This window comes from Elephas maximus, chromosome 8, assembly GCF_024166365.1.
Source record: "Elephas maximus indicus isolate mEleMax1 chromosome 8, mEleMax1 primary haplotype, whole genome shotgun sequence".
NCBI classification, from domain to species: domain Eukaryota; kingdom Metazoa; phylum Chordata; class Mammalia; order Proboscidea; family Elephantidae; genus Elephas; species Elephas maximus.
Genome location: NC_064826.1, coordinates 26,440,823 through 26,461,756, shown reverse-complemented (window position 1 = coordinate 26,461,756; position 20,934 = coordinate 26,440,823).

The window sequence follows — 20,934 nt, the reverse complement described above, 5'->3', positions numbered from 1 at the left end:
CAGATTTGTATGCTGTCAACACCTGTGATATGAAGCTCTTTAATCATTCTGTCCATGAGAATTAAGAATGTTCACCACCTCCCACGGCAAACAGAGTAGAGGATGATCACAAGACCGCCAGAAACAATGAAGAATAAATGAACAAAAACCACTTCATTCATTTGTTCTTTACACTTGTGATGCAAGCCCCCACTGTTTACCATTTAGCGTCTATAATTTAACTTGCTTAAAACCTGGATTTAAAGAAAAATTAATTTGTTACCCAAAGCAGTTGTGGGAAAGCAAATTACAGCAACAGCAGAAAATAAGGAAGCAAATTTTCCAAAGGATTTTATAAGGGTTGGAGGGGTGGTTACTCTCCTTTTCAAGCAATATTTGTTTAGATTCTCCTCTCCCAGTCACTGCTACCACATAGAACTATCTCCTGCCACCCCTGCTGTGCTGCCCTGCCCACTTTTGTCTTCCTAGATGACTTCAGCATCTCACTTATGTTTTTCCTCTTTACCTTCCCTATCTTACCCTGGCATCTATTAATTCTATGCTAAGCTAAAACACTGCTATAAGCCTGCTTCACAGTCCTTGGTAGCATTTGTTGAACAATCACTTTTTAAGCGTTCATCTGATACTGTGCTAAACCCATATATACATAACTTCATTTGATCCCCCAATGCATCTATGAAGTAGTCATTCTTATGTCCTCTATACAAAATGGACTTGTTTATCTCCATTCCACACCAGCCATTGGCCACTCCAACTAAGCATTGGCTTCTACTCTGGCAGGCACTCTTTCCCCCCAGCATCCTGAATTTGATGTTTCTCCATTTGGGGCTGCCATTATTCCTTACCCAGTTTTTCTCAGGGTTGCTCATACTCTGTGAGTCTGCTTTTCAACCATCTCATCCCTCAGTTTTTTCCTCTTTATTCATTCCACTGACTCGCTTTGGATTACACATTACTCCATGCTTACCTGCTCAGTGCCATTCTCACCACTATCCCACACTCACCACTCTTGATATTCTGGCATTCCAACACTTAATAATGCATCACCAGCCTTATCTGCTCCTGCTTTCCGGCCCTAAGGGCTACTGCACAATCATATATCAGCTGGACAGGCCTGAAGCCCTATACAGAATAATAGATACCTTTGCTCAGCTCTTGTCAACTCATCTAGGCTTTTGCTGCTGTTTGACAATTCATTCATCCAGCTTTTATTGATTCGCTGGTATCCTCCTTGCCTCTGGCCACACATAAACTTGAAAATAGTGTGTTTCTTAAAAGGATATCTTTGCATTAAGAAAATGCAACTCTGAATTCTGTATTGTTTTTAATTTAATGCATAGTTTGTTAATCATAATGGCACATATATACTATGTATGTGTGTGTTTTTAGAAAAGTATACCAGAGATATAAGACATATTATACATTCAGCCTATAAAAAAATAACAAACCAGTTGCTGTTGAGTTGATTCCAATTCATGGAGATTCTATGCGTTTCAGAGTATAACTGTGCCCCACAGGGTTTTTAATGGTTGTGACCTTTCTTCTGAGGTGTTTCTGGGTGGGTTCAAACTGCCAACCTTTCAGTTAGTAGTGAAGCATATAACCATTTGTGTCACCCAGGGACTCTTCAGCCTATAGACAATGTTTTAATTTTTGAACCCCTTGTAATAAGTATTCCACAGATGGAAAAACCCTTGACAAGACTACAATTCATTTTGTATTTTTTTTTTTTACTAATTATCCCATGTTACCTATTTAATGTGCTTATATCATACTTTCTCACCTATAATGTATGTTTCTTGATGATAGAAATGGTTAGGAAAACAGGCTCTGGAGTAAAAATGTTTCTGCTTGAACACCTTGGGCCAGCATATACTGTCTCTGTGATCTCAGGCAAATTACTTAATTGCTCTGTGCTTCCCTTACTTTACGTTAGTTTTTTAAATCTATGAGAATAATAAGAACATTTACCCTGTAAGTTTGTTGTGAAAATTAAATGAGCTAATGCAGGTAAAATACTCAGTATATTCCCAGTACACAAGAATCACAAAATGAACATTACCTGCTAAAATTATTGCTATCATCAATATCATCATCACTGGTGTAGTGGTTGCTTAATAAATACAACTCAACTGGAATCCAAATGATGCACCTTCCTCAGAATGAGACCACTTCATGGTAGTCATGAAGATCCACGGTAAAATATAACTTTTCTTCCAAATTAGGACTCTTTTGAGAGTTAAAGGGAACCCATTAATAATTATGCTGGGGCAATATGGGCATACACTGAGCCTGCTCCCTGAAATACCGAAGGTAAGGTCACCCTACCGTGGAAAACAATGTCCTTAGGGAGTGGTTTTCTAATTGCTTCATTTCATACATCTGTGGCCCTTCTTTTCCAAATTGGTCTTAAAGACATAAGCATTTAACCACTGGCCAGAACTGAATATCGTCTATAATTTTACTGTAGTATAAGTTACAATGTCAAATTATCAACCCTAAAGTCAGTAATTGTTAACTCTTATTTACTCACTGGTGTTCTTGCCGTGGGTCTATGCATGTTACTTTATAAATGAAAATCTTGACCAAAGTATCTGGGGAATTAAGCAATGAATCCCCTTGCCAGTACTGGAGGTACAGATTTCTGCCATTATTCTTACATGGTACTGGTATCTACATATTGTCTGGAAGTATCTGTGCATATGTATCTTTATAGTCCTCCTGTATTTTTTAGTTTGTTTGTTGGTCTCCGGGCTTTCTTTGTAGATTAAGTATCTCCTTGATGATAAAGACCAGATCCCAAAAAAAGCATCACTATATGCTCTCAAGTTAGAGTAGAAATATAGGGTGGGGTGATATCAAATAGGGTCTTATTAGTTGTGTCTTTGTTCTAACCTACCTCCTCCCATCCTGTTGCTTTTAACACAAAACACAATGACAGATTAGTAAATATTTGTTAATAGATATCACCAAGCCGACACTGGAAAAAAATTTCAATTTTGAGCATTAAAAAATAACATCCAGGCGGAGCCAAGATGGCGGACTAGGCAGACGCTACCTCGGATCCCTCTTACAACAAAGACACGGAAAAACAAGTGAATCGATCACATACATAACAATCTACGAACCCTGAACAACAAACACAGATTTAGAGACGGAGAACGAACTAATACGGGGAAGCAGCGATTGTTTCCAGAGCCTGGAGCCAGCGCACCAGTCAGGTACGGCACAAGCACAGAGAGCTGCTCCACCCCCCTGAACTAACCCCGGGAGGGGGACCAGCCTGTTCCACGGGCGGCGTGGGACACGGCCAGTAGGAGAAGTCCCTGGGAGGCAGTGACTGGTCTTGGAGCAGAAAGAGCAGCGTCCGAGCCGGGGAACCGTCCCGCAGGGATTTGGACTGGACGCAGCGGATTTTCTGGAAAAACTAGTTTCCCAGTGATGGCTCGGAGACAACAATCCATATCAAACCACTTAAAGAAGCAGACCATGACAGCTTCTCCAACCCCCCAAACAAAAGAATCAAAATCTTTCCCAAATGAAGATACAATCTTGGAATTATCAGATACAGAATATAAAAAACTAATTTACAGAATGCTTAATGATATCACAAATGAAATTAGGATAAATGCAGAAAAAGCCAAGGAACACACTGATAAAACTGTTGAAGAACTCAAAAAGATTATTCAAGAACATAGTGGAAAAATTAATAAGTTGCAAGAATCCATAGAGAGACAACATGTAGAAATCCAAAAGATTAACAATAAAATAACAGAATTAGACAACGCACTAGGAAGTCAGAGGAGCAGACTCGAGCAATTAGAATGCAGACTGGGACATCTAGAGGACCAGGGAATCAACACCAACATAGCTGAAAAAAAATCAGATAAAAGAAATAAAAAAAATGAAGAAACCCTAAGAATTATGTGGGACTCTATCAAGAAGGATAACCTGCGGGTGATTGGAGTCCCAGAAAAGGGAGGGGGGACAGAAAACACAGAGAAAATAGTTGAAGAACTCCTGACACAAAACTTCCCTGACATCATGAAAGACGAAAGGATATCTATCCAAGATGCGCATCGAACCCCATTTAAGATTGATCCAAAAAGAAAAACACCAAGACATATTATCATCAAACTCACCAAAACCAAAGTTAAACAGAAAATTTTAAAAGCAGCCAGGGAGAAAAGAAAGGTTTCCTTCAAGGGAGAATCAATAAGAATATGTTCTGACTACTCAGCAGAAACCATGCAGGTAAGAAGGGAATGGGACGACATATACAGAACACTGAAGGAGAAAAACTGCCAGCCAAGGATCATATATCCAGCAAAATTCTCTCTGAAATATGAAGGCGAAATTAAGATATTTACAGACAAACACAAGTTTAGAGAATTTGCAAAAACCAAACCAAAGCTACAAGAAATACTAAAGGATATTGTTTGGTCAGAGAACCAACAATATCAGATATCAGCACAACACAAGGTCACAAAACAGAACGTCCTGATATCAACTCAAATAGGGAAATCACAAAAACAAACAAATTAAGATTAATTAAAAAAAAAAATACACATAACAGGGAACCATGGAAGTCAATAGGTAAAAGATCACAATAATCAAAAAGAGGGACTAAATATAGGAGGCAGTGAACTGCCATATGGAGAGTGATACAAGGCGATATAGAACAATACAAGTTAGGTTTTTATTTTACTTAGAAAAATAGGGGTAAATAATAAGGTAACCACAAAAAGGTATAACAACTCTATAACTCAAGATAAAAACCAAGAAAAACGTAACGACTCAACTAACATAAAGTCAAGCACTATGAAAATGAGGATCTCACAATTTATTAAGAAAAACGCCTCAGCACAAAAAAGTATGTGGAAAAATGAAATTGTCAACAACACAAATGAAAAGGCATCAAAATGACAGCACTAAAAACTTATTTATCTATAATTACCCTGAATGTAAATGGACTAAATGCACCAATAAAGAGACAGAGAGTCACAGACTGGATAAAGAAACACGATCCATCTATATGCTGCCTACAAGAGACACACCTTAGACTTAGAGACACAAACTAAAACTCAAAGGATGGAAAAAAGTATATCAAGCAAACAATAAGCAAAAAAGAAGAGGAGTAGCAATATTAATTTCTGACAAAATAGACTTTAGACTTAAATCCACCACAAAGGATAAAGAAGGACACTATATAATGATAAAAGGGACAATTGATCAGGAAGACATAACCATATTAAATATTTATGCACCCAATGACAGGGCTGCAAGATACATAAATCAAATTTTAACAGAATTGAAAAGCGAGATAGATACCTCCACAATTATAGTAGGAGACTTCAACATACCACTTTCGGAGAAGGACAGGACATCCAGTAAGAAGCTCAACAGAGACACGGAAGATCTAATTACAACAATCAACCAACTTGACCTCATTGACTTATACAGAACTCTCCACCCAACTGCTGCAAAGTATACTTTTTTTTCTAGCGCACATGGAACATTCTCTAGAATAGACCACATATTAGGTCACAAAACAAACCTTGCAGAGTCCAAAACATCGAAATATTACAAAGCATCTTCTCAGACCACAAGGCAATAAAACTAGAGATCAATAACAGGAAAACTAGGGAAAAGAAATCAAATACTTGGAAAATGAACAATACCCTCCTGAAAAAAGACTGGGTTATAGAAGACATCAAGGAGGGAATAAGGAAATTCATAGAAAGCAACGAGAATGAAAATACTTCTTATCAAAACCTCTGGGACACAGCAAAAGCAGTGCTCAGAGGCCAATTTATATCAATAAATGAACACATACAAAAAGAAGAAAGAGCCAAAATCAGAGAACTGTCCCGACAACTTGAACAAATAGAAAGTGAGCAACAAAAGAATCCATCAGGCACCAGAAGAAAACAAATAATAAAAATTAGAGCTGAACTAAATGAATTAGAGAACAGAAAAACAATTGAAAGAATTAACAAAGCCAAAAGCTGGTTCTTTGAAAAAATTAACAAAATTGATAAACCATTGGCTAGACTGACTAAAGAAATACAGGAAAGGAAACAAATAACCCGAATAAGAAATGAGAAGGACCACATCACAACAGAACCAAATGAAATTAAAAGAATCATTTCAGATTATTATGAAAAATTGTACTCTAACAAATTTGAAAACCTAGAAGAAATGGATGAATTCCTGGAAAAACACTACCTACCTAAACTAACACATTCAGAAGTAGAACAACTAAATAGACCCATAACAAAAAAAGAGATTGAAACGGTAATCAAACAACTTCCAACAAAAAAAAGCCCGGGCCCGGACGGCTTCACTGCAGAGTTCTACCAAACTTTCAGAGAAGAGTTAACACCACTACTACTAAAGGTATTCCAAAGCATAGAAAATGACGGAATACTACCCAACTCATTCTATGAAGCCACCATCTCCCTGATACCAAAACCAGGTAAAGACATTACAAAAAAAGAAAATTATAGACCTATATCCCTCATGAACATTGATGTAAAAATCCTCAACAAAATTCTAGCCAATAGAATCCAACAACACATCAAAAAAATAATTCACCCTGATCAAGTGGGATTTATACCAGGTATGCAAGGCTGGTTTAATATCAGAAAAACCATTAACGTAATCCATCACATAAATAAAACAAAAGACAAAACCTACATGATCTTATCAATTGATGCAGAAAAGGCATTTGACAAAGTCCAACACCCATTCATGATAAAAACTCTTACCAAAATAGGAATTGAAGGAAAATTCCTCAACATAATAAAGGGCATCTATGCAAAGCCAACAGCCAATATCACTCTAAATGGAGAGAACCTGAAAGCATTTCCCTTGAGAACGGGAACCAGACAAGGATGCCCTTTATCACCACTCTTATTCAACATCGTGTTGGAAGTCTTAGCCAGGGCAATTAGGCTAGACAAAGAAATAAAAGGTATCCGGATTGGTAAGGAAGAAGTAAAGTTATCACTATTTGCAGATGACATGATTATATACACAGAAAACCCTAAGGAATCCTCCAAAAAACTACTGAAACTAATAGAAGAGTTTGGCAGAGTCTCAGGTTATAAAATAAACATACAAAAATCACTTGGATTCCTCTACATCAACAAAAGAACACCGAAGAGGAAATAACCAAATCAATACCATTCACAGTAGCCCCCAAGAAGATAAGATACTTAGGAATAAATCTTACCAAGGAAGTAAAAGACCTATACAAAGAAAACTACAAAGCTCTACTACGAGAAATTCAAAAGGACATGCTTAAGTGGAAAAACATACCCTGCTCATGGATAGGAAGACTTAACATAGTAAAAATGTCTATTCTACCAAAAGCCATCTATACATATAACGCGCTTCCAATCCAAATACCAATGTCATATTTTAAGGGGATAGAGAAACAAATCACTAATTTCATATGGAAGGGAAAGAAGTCCCGGATAAGCAAAGCATTACTGAAAAAGAAGAAGAAAGTGGGAGGCCTCACCTTACTTGACTTCAGAATCTATTATACAGCCACAGTAGTCAAAACAGCCTGGTATTGGTACAACAACAGACACATAGACAAATGGAACAGAATTGAGAACCCAGACATAGATCCATCCACGTATGAGCAGCTGATATTTGACAAAGGACCAGTGTCAATTAACTGGGGAAAAGATAGCCTTTTTAACAAATGGTGCTGGCATAACTGGATATCCATTTGCAAAAAAATGAAACAGGACCCATAGCTCACACCATGCACAAAAACTAACTCCAAGTGGATCAAAGACCTAAACATAAAGACTAAAACGATAAAGATCATGGAAGAAAAAATAGGGACAACCCTAGGAGCCCTAATACAGGGCATAAACAGAATACAAAACATTACCAAAAATGATGAAGAGAAACCCGATAACTGGGAGCTCCTAAAAATCAAACACCTATGCTCATCTAAAGACTTTTCCAAAAGAGTAAAAAGACCACCTACAGATTGGGAAAGAATTTTCAGCTATGACATCTCAGACCAGCGCCTGATCTCTAAAATCTACATGATTCTGTCAAAACTCAACCACAAAAAGACAAACAACCCAATCAAGAAGTGGGCAAAGGATATGAACACACATTTCACTAAAGAAGATATTCAGGCAGCCAACAGATACATGAGAAAATGCTCTCGATCATTAGCCATTAGAGAAATGCAAATTAAAACTACGATGAGATTCCATCTCACACCAGCAAGGCTGGCATTAATCCAAAAAACACAAAATAATAAATGTTGAAGAGGCTGCGGAGAGATTGGAACTCTCATACACTGCTGGTGGGAATGTAAAATGGTACAACCACTTTGGAAATCTATCTGGCGTTATCTTAAACAGTTAGAAATACAACTACCATACAACCCAGAAATCCCACTCCTAGGAATATACCCTAGAGATACAAGAGCCTTTACACAAACAGATATATGCACACCCATGTTTATTGCAGCTCTGTTTACAATAGCAAAAAGTTGGAAGCAACCAAGGTGTCCGTCAACGGATGAATGGGTAAATAAATTGTGGTATAGTCACACAATGGAATACTATGCATCGATAAAGAACAGTGACGAATCTCTGAAACATTTCGTAACATGAAGGAACCTGGAAGGCATTATGCTGAGCGAAATTAGTCAGAGGCAAAAGGACAAATATTGTATAAGACCACCATTATAAGATCTTGAGAAATAGTAAACCTGAGAAGAACACATACTTTTGTGGTTACGAGGCGGGGAGGGAGGGAGGGTGGGAGAGGGTTTTTTATTGATTAATCAGTAGACAAGAACTGCTTTAGGTGAAGGGAAAGACAACACTCAATACATGGAAGGTCACCTCAATTGGACTGGACCAAAAGCGAAGAAGTTTCCGGGATAAAATGAATGCTTCAAAGGTCAGCAGAGCAAGCGCGGGGGTCTGGGGAACATGGTTTGCGGGGACTTCTAAGTCAATTGGCAGAATAATTCTATTATGAAATCATTCTGCATCCCACTTTGAAATGTGGCATATGGGGTCTTAAATGCTAACAAGCTGCCATCTAAGATGCATCAGTTGGTCTCAACCCACCTGGAGCAAAGGAAAATGAAGAACACCAAGGCCACACGACAACTAAGAGCCCAAGAGACAGAAAGGGCCACATGAACCAGAGACCTACATCATCCTGAGACCAGAAGAACTAGTTGGTGCCCGGCCACAATCGATGACTGCCCTGACAGGGAGCACAGCAGAGGACCCCTGAGGGAGCAGGAGATCAGTGGGATACAGACCCCAAATTCTCATAAAAAGACCAAACTTAATGGTCTGACTGAGACTGGAGGAATCCCGGCGGCCATGCTCCCCAGACCTTCTGTTGGCACAGGACAGGAACCATCCCGGAAGACAACTCATCAGAAATGAAAGCGACTGGTCAGCGGGTGGGAGAGAGACGCTGATGAAGAGTGAGCTAATTATATCAGGTGGACACTTGAGATTGTGTTGGCAACTCTTGTCTGGAGGGGGGATGGGAGGATAGAGAGAGAGGGAAGCCGGCAAAATTGTCACGAAAGGAGAGACTGAAAGGGCTGACTCAAGAGGGGGAGAGCAAGTGGGAGTAGGGAGTGAGATGTATGTAAACTTATATGTGACAGACTGATTGGATTTGTAAACGTTCACTTGAAGCTTAATAAAAGTTATTAAAAAAAAAAAAGTCACGAAAGGAAAAAAAAAAATATCTTCCAACTCCTACTGCCTTGTTTTCTGTAGAATCCATTTCATTCCTGTCACATTGAATGAACAGAACAATGAATTCTGTGAGCCTCCATATACAATTCTCCTCAGGGGATATTCATTTACAACACCGGAAGTGAAAGGAAAACAAATGATTTTTTCTCCTACAAAGGGCCACTTCAGAGAGTACCAAAAGGCTATTTCATCCTAACTAGTAACTCGCGAATTTTGAGAAATGCTCTCCCTTCTCCACCCACTTCCACTCTGTCCTGACTGCAACCTCACCACCATCAAAACAGCAAAAAGGAGGGCCGATGAGTGTCCACTTTGTCTCAGCCCCATTCTTGACCTTGTCTTAACAGCTAAACCATGGGGGAAATGTAATTTTCCTCCCCACAACCAGCGCAGCTCTGAGGTTTAGTTAAAGTCTTCTGTGAGGCAAGAGGCTTCCCATTACAGGCAAGTCAGAGAAGCAGGACTTGTGTTTTCACCCTAGCTTCTTGTAGAAATCGATCCAGTTTCTGCTACCAGTGTTTAGGATTGTCATCAAAAGCAAAATGTAGGTTTCCGATGGCGTGTTTTACTAAAAACAATTCTTTTTTTTTTTTTTTTTCTGTCTGTGTAGATAAAACTACTGATCTCACTGATGGAAGCCAAGTTCCTAAAGTGGTTTTTACTTGGTGTAGAGTTGAAATTATGGTCCTCCATCAACAGCTTCTCTTCTGGTTTCCCTTGTGACCAGCTGACGAGCTTCTAGGGATAATGGCTGGTTTTAAGGTCACACTGTATAAAGCCATCTATGCCATTAGCTCATAGCACACTGTACTCCTGGTAAAGCCTCAGCACTTGAACTCCCCAGTGCTGTAATAATTTGTGAAGAACAGAGCATCCAGGCAGGTGATACTGAGACAAACAAACCCAGGAGGAATAAAAAAATAATAATAATCAACACAAATAGTCATCCACACCCCCAACTCTATGTGTTGGGTATTATAAACTCTCTATCTGCACATGCTCTCTTGATGAGAGTCGGGGCCATTATTTATTTATTTATTTTTAATTAATTTTTATTGAGCTTCAAGTGAACATTTACCATTCCAATCAGTCTGTCACATGTAGGTTCACATACATCTTACTCCCTTTTCCCACTTGCTCTCCCCCTATTGACTCAGCCCTTTCAGTCTCTCGTTTGGTGCCAATTTTGCCATCTTCCCTCTCTCTCTATCTTCCCATCCCCCCTCCAGTCAAGAGTTGCCAACACACTCTCCCGTGTCCACCTGATTTAATTAGCTCACTCTTCATCAGCATCTCTCTCCCCCTCGCTGACCAGTCCTTTTCATGCCTGATGAGTTGTCTTCGGGGATGGTTCCTGTCCTGTGTCAACAGAAGTTCTGGGGAGCATTGTCTCTGGGATTCCTCTAGTCGCAGTCATACCATTAGGTGTGGTCTTTTAATGAGAATTTGGGGTCTGTATCCCATTGGTCTCCTGCTCCCTCAGGAGTTGTCTGTTGTGCTCCCTAGCAGGGCAGACATCGATTGTGGCCGGGCACCAACTAGTTCTTCTGGTCTCAGGATAATGTAGGTCTCTGGTTCATGTGGCCCTTTCTGTCCCTTGGGTTCTTAGTTGTCATGTGGCCTTGGTGTTCTTCCTTTGCCTTTGCTCCAGGTGGGTTGAGACCAACTGATGCATCTTAGATGGCCGCTTGTTAGCTTTTAGGACCCCAGGCACCACAATTCAAAATGGGATGCAGAATGTTTTCATAATAGAATTATTTTGCCCTTTGACTTAGAAGTCCCCTCAAACCATGGTCCCCAGACCCCAGCCCCTGCTCCGCTGACCTTTGAAGCTTTCATTTTATCCCGGAAACCTCTTTGCTTTTAGTCCAGTCCAATTAGGCTGACCTTCCTTGTATTGAGTGTTGTCTTTCCCTTCACCCAAAGCAGTTCTTATCTACTGATTGATCAATAAAAAGCCCTCTCCCTCCCTCCCTCCCCCCTTTGTAACCACAAAAGTATGTGTTCTTCTCCGTTTTTTCTATTTCTCAAGATCTTATAATAGTGGTCTTATACAATATTTGTCCTTTTGCCTCTGGCTCATTTCGCTCAGCATAATGCCTTCCAGGTTCCTCCATGTTATGAAATGTTTCAGAGATTCGTCACTGTTCTTTCTCGATGCGTAGTATTCCATTGTGTGAATATACCACAATTTATTTACCCATTCATCCGTTGACGGACATCTTGGTTGCTTCCAGCTTTTTGCTATTGTAAACAGAGCTGCAATGAACATGGGTGTGCATATATCTGTTTGTGTGAAGGCTCTTGTATCTCTAGGGTATATTCCGAGGAGTGGGATTTCTGGGTTGTATGGTAGTTGTATTTCTAACTGTTTAAGATAACGCCAGATGGATTTCCAAAGTGGTTGTACCATTTTACATTCCCACCAGCAGTGTATGAGAGTTCCAATCTCTCCGCAGCCTCTCCAACATTTATTATTTTGTGTTTTTTGGATTAATGCCAGTCTAGTTGGTGTGAGATGAAATCTCATCGTAGTTTTAATTTGCATTTCTCTAATGGCTAATGATCGAGAGCATTTTCTCATGTATCTGTTGGCTGCCTGAATATCTTCTTTAGTGAAATGTGTGTTCATATCCTTTGCCCACTTCTTGATTGGGTTGTTTGTCTTTTTGTGGTTGAGTTTTGACAGAATCATGTAGATTTTAGAGATCAGGCGCTGGTCTGAGATGTCATAGCTGAATATTCTTTCCCAGTCTGTAGGTGGTCTTTTTACTCTTTTGGTGAAGTCTTTAGATGAGCATAGGTGTTTGATTTTTAGGAGCTCCCAGTTATCGGGTTTCTCTTCATCATTTTTGGTAATGTTTTGTATTCTGTTTATGCCTTGTATTAGGGCTCCTAGGGTTGTCCCTATTTTTTCTTCCATGATCTTTATCGTTTTAGTCTTTATGTTTAGGTCTTTGATCCACTTGGAGTTAGTTTTTGTGCATGGTGTGAGGTATGGGTCCTGTTTCATTCTTTTGCAAATGGATATCCAGTTATGCCAGCACCATTTGTTAAAAAGACTATCATTTCCCCAATTGACTGACACTGGTCCTTTGTCAAATATCAGCTGCTCATACGTGGATGGATTTATATCTGGGTTCTCAATTCTGTTCCATTGGTCTATGTGCCTGTTGTTGTACCAATACCAGGCTGTTTTGACTACTGTAGCTGTATAATAGGTTCTGAAATCAGGTAGAGTGAGGCCTCCCACTTTCTTCTTCTTTTTCAGTAATGCTTAGCTTATCCGGGGGTTCTTTCCCTTCCATATGAAATTAGTGATTTGTTTCTCTATCCCCTTAAAATATGACATTGGTATTTGGATTGGAAGTGCGTTATATGTATAGATGGCTTTTGGTAGAATAGACATTTTTACTATGTTAAGTCTTCCTATCCATGAGCAGGGTATGTTTTTCCACTTAAGTATGTCCTTTTGAATTTCTTGTAGCAGAGTTTTATAGTTTTCTTTGTATAGGTCTTTTACATCCTTGGTAAGATTTATTCCTAAGTATTTTATCTTCTTGGGGGCTAATGTGAATGGTATTGATTTGGTTATTTCCTCTTCGGTGTTCTTTTGTTGATGTAGAGGAATCCAAGTGATTTTTGTATGTTTATTTTATAACCTGAGACTCTGCCAAACTCTTCTATTAGTTTCAGTAGTTTTCCAGAGGATTCCTTAGGGTTTTCCATGTATACGATCATGACATCTGCAAATAGTGATAGCTTTACTTCTTCCTTGCCAATCTGGATACCCTTTATTTCTTTGTCTAGCCTAATTGCCCTGGCTAGGACTTCAAGTACGATGTTGAATAAGAACGGTGATAAAGGGCATCCTTGTCTGGTTCCCGTTCTCAGGGGAAATGCTTTCAGGTTCTCTCCATTTAGAGTGATATTGGCTGTTGGCTTTGCATAGATGCACTTTATTATGTTGAGGAATTTTCCTTCAATTCCTATTTTGGTAAGAGTTTTTATCATAAATGGGTGTTGAACTTTGTCAAATGCCTTTTCTGCATCTATTGATAAGATCATGTGGTTTTTATCTTTTGTTTTATTTATGTGATGGATTACATTAATGGTTTTTCTGATATTAAACCAGCCTTGCATACCTGGTATAAATCCCACTTGATCAGGGTGAATTATTTTTTTGATGTGTTGTTGAATTCTATTGGCTAGAATTTTGTTGAGGATTTTTGCATCTATGTTCATGAGGGATATAGGTCTAAAATTTTCTTTTTTTTGTAATGTCTTTACCTGGTTTTGGTATCACGGAGATGGTAGCTTCATAGAATGAGTTGGGTAGTATTCCGTCTTTTTCTATGCTTTGAAATACCTTCAGTAGTAGTGGTGTTAGGTCTTCTCTGAAGGTTTGGTAGAACTCTGCAGTGAAGCCGTCTGGGCCAGGACTTTTTTTTGTTGGAAGTTTTTTGATTACCGTTTCAATCTCTTTTTTTGTTATGGGTCTATTTAGTTGTTCTACTTCTGAATGTGTTAGTTTAGGTAGGTAGTAATTTTCCAAGAATTTATCCATTTCTTCTAGGTTTTCAAATTTGTTAGAGTACAATTTTTCATAATAATCTGAAATGATTCTTTTGATTTCATTTGGTTCTGTTGTGATGTGGTCCTTCTCGTTTCTTACTCGGGTTATTTGTTTCCTTTCCTGTTTTTCTTTAGTCAGTCTAGCCAATGGTTTATCAATTTTGTTAATTTTTTCAAAGAACCAGCTTTTGGCTTTGTTAATTCTTTCAATTGTTTTTCTGTTCTCTTTTTTAATTCATTTAGTTCAGCTCTAATTTTTATTATTTGTTTTCTTCTGGTGCCTGATGGGTTCTTTTGTTGCTCACTTTCTATTTGTTCAAGTTGTCGGGACAGTTCTCTGATTTTGGCTCTTTCTTCTTTTTGTATGTGTGCATTTATCGATATAAATTGGCCTCTGAGCACTGCTTTTGCTGTGTCCCAGAGGTTTTGATAGGAAGTATTTTCATTCTCGTTGTTTTCTAAGAATTTCCTTATTCCCTCCTTGATGTCTTCTATAACCCAGTCTTTTTTCAGGAGGGTATTGTTCATTTTCCAAGTATTTGATTTCTTTTCCCTAGTTTTTCTGTTACTGATTTCTAGCTTCATTGCCTTGTGGTCTGAGAAGATGCTTTGTAATATTTCGATGTTTTGGACTCTGCAAAGATTTGTTTTGTGACCTAATATGTGGTCTATTCTAGAGAACGTTCCATGTGCACTAGAAAAAAAAGTATACTTTGCAGCAGTTGGGTGGAGAGTTCTGTATAAGTCTATGAGGTCAAGTTGGTTGATTGCTGTAAGTAGGTCTTCCGTGTCTCTACTGAGCTTCTTACTGCATGTCCTGTCCTTCTCCGAAAGTGGTGTGTTGAAGTCTCCTACTATAAATGTGGAGGTGTCTATCTCACTTTTCAATTCTGTTAAAATTTGATTTATGTATCTTGCAGCCCTGTCATTGGGTGCATAAATATTTAATATGGTTATGTCTTCCTGATCAATTGTCCCTTTTATCATTATGTAGTGTCCTTCTTTATCCTTTGTGGTGGATTTAAGTCTAAAGTCTATTTTGTCAGAAATTAATATTGCTACTCCTTTTTTGCTTATTATTTGCTTGATATATTTTTTTCCATCCTTTGAGTTTTAGTTTGTTTGTGTCTCTAAGTCTAAGGTGTGTCTCTTGTAGGCAGCATATAGATGGATCGTGTTTCTTTATCCAGTCCGTGACTCTCTGTCTCTTTATTGGTGCATTTAGTCCATTTACATTCAGGGTAATTATAGATAAATAAGTGTTTAGTGCTGTCATTTTGATACCTTTTCATTTGTGTTGTTGGCTATTTCATTTTTCCACATACTTTTTTGTGCTGAGACGTTTTTCTTAGTAGATTGTGAGATCCTCATTTTCATAATGTTTAACTTTGTTTGTTGAGTCGTTACATTTTTCTTGGCTTTTTTCTTGAGTTATGGAATTGATATTCCTTTTTGTGGTTACCTTATTATTTACCCCTATTTTTCTAAGTAAAAACCTAACTTGTATCCTTCTATATCGCCTTGTATCACTCTCCATCTGGCAGTTCAATGCCTCCTATATTTAGTCCCTCTTTTTGATTATTGTGATCGTTTATCTATTGATTTCCATGATTTCCTGTTATGTGTATTATTTTGTTTATTTATTTATTTTTTAGAATTAATCTTAATTTGTTTGTTTTTGTGCTTTCCCTATTTGAGTTGCATTGATATCAGGACGTTCTGTTTTGTGACCTTGTATTGTGCTGGTACCTGATATTATTGGTCATCAGGCCAAACAATCACCTTTAGCATTTCTTGCAGTCTTGGTTTAGTTTTTGCAAATTCTCTAAACTTGTGTTTATCTGTAAATATCTTAATTTCTCCTTCATATTTCAGAGAGAGTTTTGCTGGATATACGATCCTTGGTTGGCAGTTTTTCTCCTTCAGTGCTCTGTATACGTTGTCCCATTCCCTTCTTGCCTGCATGGTTTCTGCTGAGTAGTCTGAACTTATTCTTATTGATTCTCCCTTGAAGGAAACCTTTCTTTTCTCCCTGGCTGCTTTTAAAATTTTCTGTTTGTCTTTGGTTTTGGTAAGTTTGATGATAATATGTCTTGGTGTTTTTCTTTTTGGATCAGTCTTAAATGGGGTTCGATGAGCATCTTGGATAGATATCCTTTCGTCTTTCATGATGTCAGGGAAGTTTTGTGTCAGGAGTTCTTCAACTATTTTCTCTGTGTTTTCTGTCCCCCCTCCCTGTTCTGGGACTCCAATCACTCGCAAGTTATCCTTCTTGATAGAGTCCCACATGATTCTTAGGGTTTCTTCATTTTTTTTAATTCTTTTATCTGATTTTTTTTCAGCTATGTTGGTGTTGATTCCCTGGTCCTCCAGAAGTCCCAGTCTACATTCTAATTGCTCAAGTCTGCTCCTCTTTCTATTGCGTTTTCTAATTCTGTAATTTTATTGTTAATCTTTTGGATTTCTACATGTTGTCTCTCTATGGATTCTTGCAACTTATTAATTTTTCCACTATGTTCTTGAATAATCTTTTTGAGTTCTTCAACAGTTTTATCAGTGTGTTCCTTGGCTTTTTCTGCAGTTATCCTAATTTCATTTGTGATATCTTCAAGCATTCTGTAAATTAGTTTTTTATATTCTGTATCTGATAATTCCAGGATTGTATCTTCTTTTGGGAAAGATTTTGATTCTTTTGTTTGGGGGGTTGGAGAAGCTGTCATGGTCTGTTTCTTTATGTGGTTTGATATGGACTGCTGTCTCCGAGCCATCACTGGGAAACTAAATTTTCCAGGTAATCAGCTAAAAAAAAAATGCAGTCAGATCCCTATCTGAATTCTCCCTCTGGCTCAGGGTATTCGGACGTTAATGGAGCTGCCTGGGGAGGGTGGGGGAGGGATCAGAGAGCTAGGAGTGTAGCACCACAGAATATAGAGCTGATCCCCACGTTCACGCTCCGCCCCGTCCGCCAAAAGCCCGGCGGGATGGCTCCCCGGCTGGGACGCTACTCTCCCCGCTCCAAGACCTGTCACTTCCTCCCAGGGACTTCTCCCTCCGGTGCGCCGCGCCGCATGCGCGAACTGGGTGGGCGTCCCCCGCACGACCAGGTGGGCCCGCCACCTGGGTCAATTCAGGGGAATATAACTGATCCCCGCGCTCACTCCCCACCCTGTCTCGCCAATATCCCAGCGGGACGGCTCCCCGGCTGGGATGCTGCTCTCCCTGCTCCAAGACCAGTCACTTCCTCTCGGGGATTTCTCCCTCCGGTGCACCGCGCCACATGCGCGAACTGGGTGGGCGTCCCCCGCACGAATGTCTGGGCCCCACTCGGGGTCGCTTTAGGGAAATATAGCTGATCCCCACGCTCGCGCTCCCGGCGGGACAGCTCCCCAGCTGGGACGCTGCTCTCCCCGCTCCAAGATCAGTCACTTCCTCCCGGGTGCTTCTCCCACCGGCTGCGCCGCTACGCCGCCCGCGCCAACCAGCTAGACTCCCTCCCGGGATGGGTTGGGGGGTAGGGCTGGGCCCCTTGTCTGTGCCCTCTGCCCCCCTGGGCTTTGCCCCAGCTTGGGCTCCAAAGGTCACCTGCCTGGTACGCTGGCTCCTAGTTCTGAAAACGATCGCTGTCTGCCTGTATTTGTTCGTTCTCCGTCTCTAAGTCTGTGTTTGTTGTTCAGAGTTCGTAGATTGTTATGTATGTGATCGATTCACTTGTTTTTCCGAGTCTTTGTTGCAAGAGGGATCCGCGGTATCGTCCACCTAGTCCGCCATCTTGGCCCCGCCTCTCAGGGCCATTATTTTTAACTTTATACCATGAACTCTTCACAGAAAATACGGTACAAAGTGCGTAAGTGTATAATGAAAGGAGATGAGACCTCAGGCCCTCAAGATAATCCCTAAAAACTGCATCTACATTCCACTACTGACCACCTCCAGTTCATCTTTCTGGCTTGAGCTAAAATATCACCTAAATCCCCAACAAGATTAGACACACTGCTGTGTGCTTCAGAATACCCCTTTCTTCCCTTATTTGTAATTTCTTGTTGAACCAGGGATGTTATAGCTCAAGTATTTAAGGTTTGTTCAATTGTTGTTATTGTTTTAGTTGCCTTCAAGATTCTGTGATTCTGACTCATAGTGATCTTATGTGTTACACAGTAGAACTGCTCCCTAGAGTTTTCCTGCCTGTAATCCCAATGGCAGTAGATTTTTAGGCCTTTTCTTCTGTGGTACTGCTGGGTGGGTTTAAACCATCAACCTTAAGGGTAGCAGTTGATTTGTACTCTTCACTGATAAGTAAACCATTAGTTTCTAGCATATTCTGTATAAAATTCATTTATGCCACCCAGAGACCTCTTGTTCAGCTTAGGGCCCCAAAATACAGGTGTAGCTCTTCCTACCCACTTCCCACTTCCCACTTCATTTCAGGTTCTCTCATTTGGGCTTATGGGTGTGCCAGTGTATAATGTAAGTTTGGGGGATGCAGTTATCTAATGAGAAGTCTAAGGGTCCATGATCGAGCTATAATGAGTGAGAGAAGTTGAACTTCAATTTACTTACCTTGAATTTGGCAATCAAAATTTCTGTTATCTTAGTATCAGCATAAATATAAGTTTTGAATCATTTCACAAAAGCAACATTTTGATTAGAATTATATAACGGGGATACATCAAAATCTTTTCATTGTTTGGTGGTCTGTCAAGATCTTGATCTGGTCCTGGGGTGGAAGTGGGATGAAAGCCCAAACAAGTCTTCTGGCAAGGGTAGGTGACTCTGCTGCTGGCTAGGCTTGGCAAGGTGCTGATGAACCATCCTCAGGAGGGGAATCAATTGGTCTCTACCCACCCGTGTGGGTGATGGGCCATTTTCTCCTGAGTCAAGGCGAGCAAGGACTCAGCCTTCACAAGGCTCCTGGGATTCTTGAAAGTGCCTTTCTCGGTGACTTTTCAGGAGGTCCACTCACCTAGCTCTTGAGAATGTTCTTTAATAGCCTATCGGGAATCAGCCTGAGGCCTCTACTGAGTACCTGTTATGGACTGAATTGTGTCCTTCAAAAATATGTGTTAGAATTCTAACCCCTATACTTGTGATGGTAATCTAATCTAATGTAATCGCATTCCATAATGCAATCTAATGTAATGTAACCAGTCAGTTGATGCCATACCAATATAGGGAGGACCCAAAACCTAATCACTTCTGAGTTATATAAAGAACAGTATAGACACAGAGATATGGGGAACAAAGACAGAGTACATACTGAGAAAGACAGGTGCCATATGAGGATCCTCTACAAGCCAAGGAATGTCCAGGACTACCTCCAAGGAAGGAATCAACACACCAAGACCTTGATTTAGACGTTTAGCCTCCAGAACTGTGAGAAAATAAATATCTGTTCTTTAAAGCTACCCACTTGTGGTATTTCTGTTACAACAGCACTAGTTAACTAAGACAGTAACCTTACCTTGGTTTGCCCTTTCACTCCTCCACTCTGTTTTCTTTCATTCCTGTATCCACATTCTCTTTATTCTTTCAGCCTCACTCCCTATTCTCAGCACAATGACTGTTATATATTAGGCACTAATTAATTTTTTTTTTTTAGTTAAAAATGGCAGCATTTTTCTCAGTTAAATCTCTGCTGCTGATAAATAGGAATACGAGGCATGGGAAGCTTCTCCACTGTGCCCTTGGCCTTTTTTTTTTTTTTTGGCTCATTTTCACCTGATGCCCCTTTGCAACTTTCACTATGATTTGTACACCTCACTGATAAGGAAACAATTAGTCTCTAGCATATTCTGTGCAAAATTCATTAATTCAGCATTCATTTGAGAAAATTACTGAACATCTCCCCTGTGGAAGACACTATGCTATTGCTGGGACACCATCTTACTCTCCTAGGGGTGCTATTACAAAAATTCTACAAGGAGGTGGCTATTAAGAATGAAAATTTATTTTCTCACAGTTTTAGAAGCTAGAAGTCCAAACTCAAAATGTGAGCTCTAACAGGAGGTCCTTCTTTATCTCTTTCAGCTTCTAGTAGCCCCTGGCAATCCTCGGTGTTTCTGGATTTATAGATGCATCTGCCTTCTTCATCATATAACATCTGCCTTCCCTGGTGTGCATCTCTCTATGTTTGTTTTGCCTTTTTATAAGATACTACTCTAGAAGGAATTAGCTTTAGGACCCACCCTACTCCAGTATTACCTCATTAACTTAACAAAAGAAAAACCCCATTCCCAAACAGGGTCATGATCACAGGTACAGAATCTGGGACTTCAGAGTATCTTTTGGGGGGGATACAATTCAACTTATAAAAGATATCAAAGTAAAATATAGGTATGGTTCCTGCCTTCATAACCCATCACCTTTCAGTTGATTCCAACTCATAGCAACCCTATAGCACTGGCAATTTGTTAAGGAAGACAAACAGCCAACAAGGGAACAAAAACAAAATATATAATTACAAATCATGACAGGTACTATTCTGGTAGGTATGAATCATAGTCAAGAGGCTGAAATGCCAGATTAATTTACTGTCCTTGAACACAATTTAAATTATCTCTGAGCTCCTCCTACCTATACAACTGGCAGG